The sequence below is a fragment of the Leptosomus discolor genome, chromosome 3 (genome assembly GCF_034619465.1).
Source record: "Leptosomus discolor isolate bLepDis1 chromosome 3, bLepDis1.hap2, whole genome shotgun sequence".
Lineage (NCBI taxonomy): Eukaryota > Metazoa > Chordata > Aves > Leptosomiformes > Leptosomidae > Leptosomus > Leptosomus discolor.
This window is the reverse complement of record NC_141393.1, coordinates 58,739,448-58,750,748: the sequence shown is the minus strand read 5'-3', so window position 1 is coordinate 58,750,748 and position 11,301 is coordinate 58,739,448.

Sequence of the window (11,301 nt, the reverse complement as noted above, 5' to 3'; positions counted from 1 at the left end):
TTTTTTTTTTTTACTTTAGAAGTCCAGGATATCTATCAAAGGGCTAAAAACATGATCTTAGGTTTAATGTGCATGGTGCCCTTTGAGACTCTCAGCCCACCCATTACCAAATTCACATACTAGTTCTGGATATCTGCATTATTGGATGCAAACCAGATGAGAGGAATTGGCCTTGATTTTCAGTTTTTACTGTAGCTTTCTTACATTTGTATGTTTAAGGCATTTAAAAGGTTTAACATTTCTCCCAGTTACATTGTACCGTTAGTTGTACACAGTGCTACCTTTGTGCAAATACCCCAATATGCCAATATTTTCAATGCAAACAGCAGAAAGTTGAACTATTTAGAAAAATACAGTTGAGCCCAAGAACCATGCTAATTATATCCTTGGTTATTTTCACACAGAGAAATATTTCAATCCACACTCTGTGTTTATATGCTAAAGATGTTTCTTCTTGTCTGAACTAGCAAATATACTTCAGGGAGCTTTATTTTTGGTTATGTGTTTAATGCAAACCATTATTTGCATCACAGAAAGATCATGTCATCTTCTTGCCTATTTCAGGTTTTCCATACCAAATCTCAGGCTTTCCTATTATTTGTAAAATTACTTTTGTTTCCAGTTGGGATCAGCTGTAGAAATGGAAAGATCAGGGCATATTAGAATTTGTAGCTAGGGGAGAATTCTCCTCCAAGTGCAGAATGCTAAACCACGGTGGGGAGGAGGGGACGCACAAGACAAAGGAAAGGGTTTAGAGCAGGTTTTTTGGCTATCTCATTGCTATTACCTGCAAAAGAGCAAGAGATAAGGACAGGAGGAGTAAGGTGTAAAAGCAGGGAAAGAGAAGTATATTCTTAAACAGTGGAGATAATGATTTTATACTTGCTAAATTTTGAGGTAAATGATCTTGCCTATTTGGGAGGAAAAGTGGCACTGGCTTATCAATCAACTAGAAACCCTCAGGACATATTTCAGGGAGAAGGTGCGGAGAAAATGTTCATTTTCAGATATTCATGGAGAAATTGTAAGAATGTCCAGTTTGTGTGGCCAGCACTGATCTGTTCAACCATTTCTGTCATCTCCCTGTTTGCAATGAATTTATAAATGAATTTTTAATTGGATTTTACTGTTATTAGCATTCTTATTTTTTTTAATTCTAGGCAAATATCACAAAATAACTGGCAAATCTAGAGGTAATGTCTGCTCTACTTTCTAGCAGTAGCTGCCATATCAAAGGTGTTAATTTAGACCATCTAGGTTTCATCTTCTTGCCCTCTAAGGTCTGATTCATAAATCTGAAGAGTTGAATTCAGAAATTTCCAGAGACAAATGGGGGAGAAAATAAAGATATATGAAAAAGAGGGTGGAAAATTAAGTTTTGGCTCAGTGTATGTGGTTACCAAGCAGGGCTTGAGATTCACTTATGTTCTTGTGCAGATAAGATGTTGAGATGTTTCCCTGCTCCTGGGCCAATTTTCAATATTGGAACAGGTCAGTGATCCACTTAGTCTCCACCACTGGCTAATGCTGGAGAGAAAGGCAGAAATCCTTGATGATGCATTTAATGGTTTAAAACTACAGAGATGAGATTGCTTCCAGCCTAATGTTTGTCTTCTGCCTCTAAAGTATAAATACTAATCGGTCACTATTGTAATGCTGTTCTAGCTCATGTATTGTATATGAAGGCAATACTAAACATCTCACTGAGCTTTTTTGAAGTACCATGCTCTGCTCTCAACATCCCATGGGTTCCAATTCAGCAGGTTAATTAAACACTTCTTAACTACCCCTGTCTTTAACAAAACGCCATCTTTCTGTTAACATTAGTTTAGTTTTGCTCTAAAGTGTTTGAATCTTCGTGGGAAAAAAATAGCGCCAAAAATTGATGTAGTTCTAAACCATCCAGCTCATAGTACAAGATGTAATGGATGATTGTGCTTGAATCTTCTTAACTGAAAGGAAATAGAAGCAATGTTCTTAATGTCTCCACTGGGACAATTATGTTGGCAGCATCTGAATTGGCTTCAATCAGGTTTTGCTTTCCAAATTATGAACAGAAGAATTCTGAAATTTGCTTATCACCTTGCTAAAGCCTAAGATGTTAGAGGTAATGCTGGTGCTTCCTAAAACCATGCAGATGTGCCCTGTTGTGGAGGCCACTGGGTATAGCCATGCACCCTGAAGCTGTGAAGATCCGAGGAGTCTATGGTGATATTTTCAAAGGACTAGTTTTAAAGAGGGCCGTAAGTCAGTGTGGTGGAGAGAAAGAAAATCATCTGTTCTGTGTGTGTCTGTTGGCAAGGATATGGTGAATGATGCTAGGCTTAAATATCCATTGTGTGGATAAAAATGCAAAGAGGAGGTGAATAGAAATGGCAGGGGATCACAGCAACGTGCTGGGTTGTTTTTGCGCTCAAATCAAGACAAATCTAGGGCAGTTCCACTGACATGTTTTTTGTTTGTTTGTTTAAAATGGAGATTAAAAATTCAATCCTAAGAGATGGTGGGCTGCTGACAAGCCCAGATGAGTGGGTGTTGTATGCTGGGTGATTGCTTCACTTGCTCAGCCTCCCCTTGTGAAACAGAAAGGCAGCACCAGGACTGGACCAGTGGGAGAGGAGGAGGAATGCTGGCTTAGAGGCACAGAAGGGCACAGGAATACTGCGGGGAAAGCATAAGTCTGGGTCTTGACTATTTCTACTGCAAATGTTTTCTGCTCTTTGTTGTGGTGTTTTGATGTCTGGCGGGGTTTTGGGCACAGTTTTGGTAGTGGGAGAGGGGGCTACAGAGGTGGCTCCTGTAAGAGGCTTTGAGAAGCTCTCCTGGCTCCAATTTCAGACCTGCCTCTGGACAAGGCCAGACCGATGGCGCCTCTGCGAATAACTATTTAAGAGTGAATGAAGTGATTGATTGGGGTCTCTTTGTGCTGTTTGTGTTGGTGAGGAAAGGGGATGGGAGAGAGACAGCCATACAGACACCCAGGTCAGTGAGGAAGGAAAGGAGAGGTGTGCCAGTGCAAAGATTCCCCTGAGGCCCGTGGTGGGGTGGTGGCTCAGCCCCTGCAGCCCCTGGAGATCAGAGGTTGGCCTGCAGCCTGCGGAGGACCCCAGGCCAGAGAAGCAGAGACTGGGCTGAAGGAGACCACGACTTCACCCACGCTGGAGCAGTTGGGTGGGTTCAAACATGACGATTGTCCACTTGGTTATTTAAAAACAAAACCGTGCTTGCTTAGTGCAAGCATGGTGGAGTTTTGATATTGACTGAAGCTGCACTTGTTACTCTACTACATCGTGATGATAATAAATGATAAACATGAAACCAAGAAGATAATCAAGAAATCAAGATTTAGCAGGGGCTTCTGGACCTTGTATTTGGGGACAGAGGAAGAGGCAGTCAGAGAAGAGGGCTTGGAGTGACATTCTGGTTTTACTTGAAGCATGAAGGTGGGAGAAGAAAAACATGGTTTTGTTCATTTGAATCAGATATGAGAAAAGATCAAGCCTTTGCATACAATCCTCATGCACCCTGTTTTATGCCTTAAAAATGTTATATACTTTAAGAAAATACAAATTTGTAGAGCAAACAACGAGTTTTCTTTAAATAGAAAATAGGCTCTTAATTGAACAACTAAGGCCTGACTACATAGTCTGGCGTAATTTTACAGTGGTACCAGGAGTCACATAACCCTCTTTCCTTCACAATCAGCAGACAGCTAGTACCCCAATGAAAGCTCTATATTTAACCTTTTTAATTTTCTTTAAATGCTGATTTCAGTCCTATCTGGTATATAGAACAGTTGCAAGTTTAGACAAAACCAGAAAATGCCAGTGCTTCGCTTATTTTTTTGATTATTCATGGAAAAAATCCAGGATGTTTCTTCCTGGTTGCTCTTTACCAACACAAAGGACAGAAACAAGCTACATTTCTGCCTAGAGAATTCTCAGCACAGGTGTGCAGGCTGAGGATTAAATTCCCTGAGCAGTGGAGAGGGGAACAGTTGTTAGACAGTTTGAAATTTTGAAGTTTGTCAATTCTTATGTTATTGACATGCCTTAAGTCATCAGATCACTTTGGTTTATTAGCAGAAAGAAATTCTTTCTGTTATTCTGCTCTTTAAACTATACATTCCAGCAAATTGTAAGCATAACTTAAGAGATGGCTGGATCTCTCTCTAAAGAGGTGATGAACGGGAATGATAAGCTGCAGCAGCATGTGAGGAAAGCCTCTTCACCTCAGCTCTAGCCTGACAACTACCTCAACAGTTAGAGGTGTCTGGTGTACTGTGGTAGCTGGTTTCTGTATGATGGCATAATTGAGTTAATGGTATGGACTCAGATGGTTGCCTATGGAAATGATGGTCTATAATTGTTTCTTCTCCATCTAACAAATAACTTCTTAGCATGAGGGTGATCCTTATTCCATGAGACACCTCTGCAGGAACCCCCAAGCGCAGGGATCTACATGACCTTCTTCCCATTCTATTTCTTAGGTCTAGAAGAAATAAAATCATAATAGTGCTCTGTAATGTATTGAGGGAGGAATGCAGACACATAGAAACGAGGATTAAGTTCCGATAGCATCTAAGTCTGTTACCTTTTTGAATTTGCTTTTTATTGTGTGTCTGTGAATCCACATGGGTTTGTAAATTTTCCCTTCCTGATGCATATCTCCTTGTTCTTTGAGGAAAAAAAACAACTGAGAATGTATGTATTGTTGAATTGACCTCATCAAATTAAGCCCATAGCCTTTAGGAAGTTAAAACAAAGTCGTGGAGCACCTGCACAGATTCTTGTTTACTTTAGAAAATCTTAAAGATTTAACAGCAAATGTTGTCCTAGTTTATTTCTGAGCTTTCTGAAACCATCCTTGCAGAGAGAAGACTGTTCAATGTGCTACATTTTGAATTAACAAGTTAATCTATAGCTTCTTGCTGGAAGTGAGGGGAAGCAATTACTGGTATGCATTAGATCACTTTAGTTTCAAGTATATGTTCAGATATATCTTCATTGGCCCAAAGAAGGACTGGGGTTTGGACAGGGAGTGAACAGTGATTAGCCAAAGCAGCCCATGTTCCTTTTCGTCATGAAGTTTAATCAGTTACTTGCTTACATGACATTTTTCAAAAGCTATTCATTACTCTTGAAAGATGCTTGGTTCTCTGACAGTGCTGACTGCGGTGTGTATTGTTGCTGCTTTTGAAAACAGGATGGTACTCATTTGTGTGTCATATCCAAGAAGACGCCGTTAACAGAAGTCCTAGATTAGTAGTTTGATGCCAGTGTGAAAATGACTGATGTTGACCTATGTAAATGATACAAATCAGTTAACAAGATTTTTTCCAATTATTCTATAGCATGGGTGACCTGCCATGAACAATCATGATGCCCTCTTATGCACAGCAGCTTTTCCGTTTGCATTTTTTCCTCATTTCTTCCTGGCACAAATGTCTCTTGCCCAGAATTGTTTTAAATCAAGTATTCTTAATTGCTGGGATTTGCCTCACTTGTGGGATAAGAGTTTGTCAAGGTAGGGCATAGTTTCCCTCCTACCCCTGGAAAAGGAGCAGAGCATACTGCTATAGCTGCATATCCCTCCTGCCTCTTCTCCATAGAGTCTGCAGAATTTCTCAGTGCTGCAGGGCATTTTCAGCTTCTTGTCTGAGTGCTGCTGGAGTTGCCACCTCATTTGTCAGGCTGGTGACCAAACTTGCATCCCATTATCCTTCCTGGTCCCGTCCCTCAGAGCTCTGCAGTTTCTAATGATCTCCTCCTCCTATCCTCCTTTTGGGTCCCAGGGTAAGTGAGGAAGAGAAATCAATGGAGATGGAGCTCATTTAAAAAAAAATTAGAAGCTGCTAAGGTACATGGTAGAATCCTGCAGTGTAAACTTCTAGGCATAACAAACAGGGAGGGCAATTTCTTTTATCTTGTTCTACTCTTTTTGCACAGCCATGGGCTACTTTGGGTACAAGGTGTTTTCCGTGGTAACCTAGCGCTCTGTTAGCACATGTCCCACTCCTTGGACCTCATCATCAGATGTAATTTATCTCACTGTGCCACACCACAGCTAAAACCCACTTACTTGAGGCCAAATCTAGCCATTAGTCTATAAATTTCTGTGGTTTCTGGCTAGGTCTACCATGAAAACCATGAATTATTTAGAAATACTGTTTCTAAAGGGAGCAGGTAGAAAGTACCTGTGGCTGGGAGAAAACAACAGTCTTCTCCAGTTGCAGTGTTTCGATTAGCATTTTGTGTTCCTCCAGCACACGTGAATCATCTGGTTGCACTTACAGTGCCAAGTTATTTTGAGGTAAGCACCAGAGCAGAGTCATTGTGTGGTGCCTGGGCAGGTTACCTTAGGAGGGGGAGCAGGAGTGTTGCATGTTCTGGTTATGTCATGCCTATTCGGAGTGAAGCTTAGTGGGTTCTTTCAATATGGAGCCTCCATTTCCTGCACATCCAGTGTTTGCTAATGCAGTTGACTTGCAGAAATGAAGCACAGGCCATGAAACTGGGTAACAGAGGAGCTGCTGGCTAGGCAGTCAGCGGAAATTCCTGGAGGAAACTAAAGCAGGTATAGAAGCAATAAGCTAATTGGAACCACTGTGCCTGCTAATGAAAGGGAAAATAGTGATGAAGGACTGTGAAGGGGGATTATTACTGAAGCATTCACACTTTGCAGAGCTCCTGCTTTTATATTCAGATTACTTGGTGATACGCTGACTCATGGGGTTTGCAGAGTTACTCTTTTCCATAGTATGAAAGGAGCAGGTGATTTTTTTTTTTTTTTTTTTTTAAACTGTTTCCAAAGGCTGGCTTCCTTTGCTTGTAGTAAATGTCCTAGTTTTAAATTCAGTAGTGTAAGGCATCCATCTCTGTCTCTTACTCCTGCCTGCACTGAACTGTGTGCTTTTTGATGTTGGAAAAGATATCTCACACAAATTGCAGCTCGCATTTGGTAATGAGGAGGAGTTAGCGTCACCGTGCTATTCTAATGTCTCAGTATGCTTTCTGTAATGTGAGAGGATTATTACTGATGCTCTGCTGACTCTATTCATTGTTGTGAATGAATTATGCTTTTAAGCTGGGCATTAGCCTAAAAATACCCCCAGTAACTTAAGTGGGGATTATTATTGCTGATCATGTTTGTGGTTGTTCTTAAGAACCCACCAAGAATGGAGCCCCATTGGGCCAAGCACTGTATGTGAGGTGCTCTCTGCCCCAGGAAGTGTCTGTCTAAAAAATATATTTAGGGTAGGGCCAGGGATAAAGCATACAAACAGGGTGATTTCACACAGCAGATACTTTTCTGCCAAAGAACATAAGAAAGACTGACATCTTTTTCTTCCTGATACTCTGGTTTTTCTGAGGAAAGGAGAGCATCTCTCCCCTGTACTGTTCTGAGTTTGTGTGTGTGGTGTGAGGTAGAGTCCGCCCGCCAGTTATCTTAATGCTTGCCTTTATCTGCTCCAACTGGCTGCAGTTTTGTTTTCTCTGTGGTCTTCCCTCAGGTGTCACAGGATTCAAAGAATCACAGAATAGTTTGGGTTGGAATGGACTTGTAAGGTCACTTAGTCCAACCCCCCCTGCAGTGAGCAGGGACATTTTTAGCTGGATCAGGTTGCTCAGAGCCCTGTCCAACCTGAGCTTGAATGTTTCCAGGGATGGGGCTTTCTACCACATTTCTGGGCAACCTGTGCCAGCATTTCACCACCCTCATTGTAAAAAATGCACCGCCTCATTATAAAATAATTTCTTCCTTATATCTAGTCTAAATATACACTCTTTTAGTTTAAAACCATTCTGGGGTGAGGGATTGTGAGGAAGCAAAAGCAGCAAGTGGTACCATGCAAGTCCAGCTCTGTGTTTGTCTTCAAGTTTGTAATGGTCTTCTAATGCTGAATTATTGAGCATTTGGATCTGGACATACATTTCACCATAAACAGAGCATTTTAGAGAAGAAAGTGAGGAGTTGGGTTACTCAAGGCATTGCTGTTGGAGGTCTTATGGGGAAAGCTGTTGGGAGGAAACACCACAGACCAGTCTGTGTGTTTTCTCATTTGCAAAGATTCAGTTGCTGTTTTATTTCTCCCATCATAAAATTGTTTCTCGGAGTTTTCCAAGTGAATGCATCACAGGGGCTGGAATGTAGCCTGACAGGTAGAAATCAAAAGCAGCATGTCTTAGTGATGCTTTGTCAGCTGTGAATAACAAGAAATGTTGGGGGTTTGTTCTGAAAATCCAGGTGCTATCCATTGTCAGTTCTCAGCTTCCTCTGCCCTGGGCAGAATAATATGTCATGGGCAGAATGTTTGCTGTGCTGTGTATTTTGCTCCCATGGACATTTGCCTGATCTGTCTGTATGGCAACTCCAAATCGTGTGTTTGTTTCTTTCTGGAAACCTCTATTGCCCTTGTAACTTGAAATCTAGAGGACAATATTGAGCGTGTTCTGTGGCTACCAGGATGACTTGTGCTTCATTCTTAACAGTTCAGGTGACTAATTGCATAAAGTTAAAAAGCAAACACAAGCTCTCTAGAGCATTATGTTTTTGCATAGTCATGCTGAGAAATAAACTGTCAGTGGAGGAGATGAGACCTGTACCAGAGCTGGTCAGAGCTTGGTAGTGACCTTCCCACCCCCCAATGGGCACGTATAATGGATAACCTGTCCCTTTTCCGGTCAAGCATCATTTCCAGTACAGTCTGGGAGCAGTTGTCTAAATGTATGTTACTCTGGTGTACATGTGTTTGCGTATGTCTGTCTATGTTTATACATGATCTGAATTACCCAGCCTGAATATTTTAGGATGTTTGTTTGATATAGTGATATATGTCACAATATATAGGTCTATTAGTTGGAATGATAATACTTAGAGGTGTAAGTGTTGCATGCTGCAATACACTTACGCCTGTATTACTGGGTATTAAAAAGCATACCATGGTTTTGCTTGACAGTGCACTTCATAATATAGGAGTAATATTTTACCAACTGAACACTCTATGATACTAAGTTCTGCTTCTGTTCCTCTTTCTTTTAAACCTCTAAACTCAAACAAAAGGAGCAGATTGACCACAGGACTTTCTTCTCTTACTGTGCTTAAGATAGTTGTATTCAATATTCAGTATGCTCCTTGTATTTTAAATCAAAAAAAAATTCTCTTTAGAGATGTAACAAAACAAAAGTTTTGTTCTTCATAGACTACATACCAGTGAGCTTGTGGTAAAATGTCAGAGTAACCTTTCAAACTCCAATCTTCAGCTGTTAAGAATGGGAGAAAAAAACCAACGAAATGCAGGATACTGCCATGCAATTTCTCCAAATAAAGATCATTAAAGTTTCTGACAAGGCTTTGATGCTGAAACACTGCCTCACTCATCGTAAACACCCAAGTGAAGCAAATACTCAACCTATCTGACAGGCCATGAATGCTTCCATTAGCATGGCATAATTCTAATGCATTTAGTGTCTATGTTTAATGCTAAATGCATTAGCACTTAATGTCAGGAGCTCCAGACCTGCTAGAGTCAAGGGGTTAACACAAATTAAGATTTGCAAGAGAGATTTGACACTCTTGATAGCTTTGTGTTACAAGTCCTTAATTTCATTACCGAAGCTTAGTCTGTAAGGAAAGAGTATTATTTTTGTTAGGCTTTCTTTCTTTCTTTTGCAAGTAAAGACCAATTACCCCTCTAGCACTTGCTACCACAGTAAGACCTCCTGAGAAGCCCCACTGCGACATCATGTAAGTATATATAGCAGCATAGTAAAACCTGCAAGGCTATCTAAGAAAGCTTGGATATGTTATCTAAGAAAGCTTAGCTTATCCAGTTTAATGAACAGATTAATATTACAAAATCAATTCTGTAGTGGTTAAAGGTGGGCTTTTGCTTTGTTTATCCTCTCTAAAACCAGAACATTTTGGACTTCAGTTGCATGAGAGAGTGAGGCCAATGTGTGACATACAGTACCCCAGGCCACAGCTACAGGGAGCTTTCTCAGCATCCAGTGAGGGTTAAGCAGCCCTTAACCTTTCCACTTGACCTTGCTTCTCTTGGTATTTCAGACCAGCTGTGCAGTGATCCTCACTGGGGATCAGCCCAGGTGAAAAATAATGTGGGAGGGGAAACTGGTACAACAGAGGAGTAGGCTTAGAGGCTGGAATGAGCAGAAGGATGGGCATCAATTTTGCCATATTGCTGATGATTGCTTAACTGCAAAGAGCTTGCTTTATTCGGTGTGCAATGAGGAAGAGGCACCTGATCTCTTTTACAGCACTGCAAAGTGACAGTGCTTCGTTGCCTTAACAGTAATTTCTTCTAGCAGTAGTAGTGTTAAAGTCAATGGGACTGCAAACAGAGCATAAAGAATATGCCAGTCTCAGGAGGGTCAGGATGAAGAGCTGTTATGTTGATTGACCTCAGGAAAAAATTATTTTGAAGGGGTTTTTAAATGATTTTAATTAAAACATCTATTTAGATGAGTGGAATTTATGCTAATTGGTACTTGTATGTCACCCTTGTTCTTGAAAAAGTTTTAGAGATCTGAAACTTTTTGATCTCACAGTGCTTCAGTGACACGATGCTTAACTCTTCCTCACAGAAAGGCAGTAAGGGAAATGTTTGCTCACCCATTGCCAGTGTGTCAGGGCCCAAGTGCACCAGAAGGTCTTAATTGCCCTGACCAGGGGCCTCCCTGCAGCACCTGCTGCCCAGGGCTCCATTTCAGCTCATCCCTGATCCTTGCTGAGCTGTGCCAGAGGGCAACGTGGCAGGAAAGAAAGCTTCATCTGTCACTTGGTTCCTGTTCAGAGCCCTTTGCTCTGTTTTCCTTGAGGGCATGTTCTTGTGCTTGGTACTTTGCAACACTAGTGTTTTGTTACTGATAGCAGCTAGATGTGTGAGCATACTTTATGCAGCGAGTCTTGACTCATAGTTTGTGGGCCAGGTCCAGTCTGAGGCTTATTTCTGTGATTTGCTACCTTTTCCCCAAAGGAGTAAATCACAGAATGGTTTGGGTTGGAGGGGACCTTAAAGATCACCTAGTTCCAACCCCTCCTGCCATGGGCAGGGACACTTTCCACTAGACTAGGTTGCTCCAAGCCCCATCCAACTGGGCCTTGAACACTGCCAGGGAGGGGGCAGCCACAGCTTCTCTGGGCAACCTGTTCCAGTGCCTCACTGCCCTCATAGTGAGAAATTTCCTCCTAATACCTAATCTAAATCTTCCCTCTTTCAGTTTGGAACCATTACCCCTCATCCTATACCTACCTTCCCTGATCAAGAGTCCCTCCCCACCT